Here is a 1,718-nt window from a genome sequence, read left to right on the forward strand (position 1 = left end):
GTAAGGGGAAAGGAACCAAGGGGTATGTCTTATCCAGCAACATCTGTGCCATTCATCTCTGTGATGGGAGAGGGGACGTAAACAAGGCTCAGTGAAGTGGTAGAAAGAGACGAGGGGAGATTGATTTAAGGGGGAGGTAACGGGGAGGAGAAAGTGTTTCCCAAGTCAGAACAGTTTAATTAATCCGATATATAGCTTGTTACCAGGAGGCAACGACATTTTTTCATACTTGGATCTTGTAAAGCGATGCATCTAATTTGAAGTTAAAAGCAACTTAAAAGTGAAAAACAAAAGACTCAGTCTGAAGGATTTTGATGCTCAAACGTCGACAGAACTGAAGCCGAATTCCAGTTTTCACTTGTCTGCATGTAAAATATCTTTTAAAAAAATCCAAATAATGGTGATGAATGACACAAATAAAGCTGCTTTTTTTCCTCTTGTTGCTTAAATGTGACTTCCCCCCCCCCCCCCCCCCCACTCCACTTTCACTGCCTACCCAACCTCCCACCAGTCAACCAGCCAAGCAAATTTGTTGCTGCCTGTCTGCACAGTATGGGTCTCATACATCATCTTGGCTCTCCTGCAAGAGGCAAACAAAAAGTACCAAGTTGGCCTTGTCAGAACGCGGCGGCTTCATTACGAATGCAGTCACTTCGTCTGGGTGGAGTGGCCTCCCGGCGCGCTGAGGGACGGGCTGCTCATTCGCTATGCACCATCTCCACCTGTAAACAAAATCAAATGGAATTCCAGACAAAGAAGTCCAGATGAGATTCCTTCATTTGGCTTTTCTTTTATTTGTGGCAAAAGAGTTGGTGCACCGCTTTAGCTGAGTTTCCTCAGTCTGATGTCTTTTAAAAGACAATCTTCCACTTGGATAGATAGATAGATACTTTATTCATCCACGAGGGGAAATTCTTGCACAAATATGATCATTCAGTGGTGTATTGATGGAAGCCTACATATAAAAGTGGCGATCGGCCCTGGTTGTTTTTACAATTAAGTGCATCGATGAAAAATGCCAAATCCATCTTAACGAGTGTTTTTTGCACCAAGAGGATTTTCGCAGAGCTACTAACATGGCATATTTCTTTCTGATGATACATTTTATTTATTAGCACCTTTCAAGACCCTGAAGGACATTTCACAGCCCAAAAGGAAAACAATAAAAAAACGATATACGATGAAAGAAAGGAAGGGCGGTGTTTACAGTGGTTAGAATAGAGCGAGCTTTAACAGGTGGTTTTGTGATGAGAGCATCAATATTACAGATGCTGGGTGGGAGAGTTCCACAGGACGGCTGAGAGCTTTACTCCCCCGATGCTGAGGTGAGCAGAGGGAACAGTGAGGAAGCTGAAAGGTGAAGATCTGAGTGAGCGAAGAAGGCTGTTGGTATGAAGGTATGAAGACTTTTTAGGGCGTGGAGGAGTTGGGCTTGCATCAGGTTCACCAGGAGTCGGTGAAGTTACAGTAGGATGGGCTGATAAGAGTTTTGGTGACGCAATCAGAGGAGCTCTAAACCATCAGGAGTAACTCTGAAGGAAGGGAAACTGGGAGGGGAAGGCTCCGTTATGCCACATGACACCCAAACTGGTCTGAAAACCAGTGGTACCAGCTCTGATGGAGGGATGAATCCTCTTCACAACCTGTTAATATTTCTGAAGCAGTGTGTCATCGTTTGCATGGAGAACAAAGCAGAAAACATCCAAAGAAGAGCTCTG

Source organism: Telmatherina bonti (genome assembly GCF_933228915.1).
Source record: "Telmatherina bonti genome assembly, chromosome: 10".
Lineage (NCBI taxonomy): Eukaryota > Metazoa > Chordata > Actinopteri > Atheriniformes > Telmatherinidae > Telmatherina > Telmatherina bonti.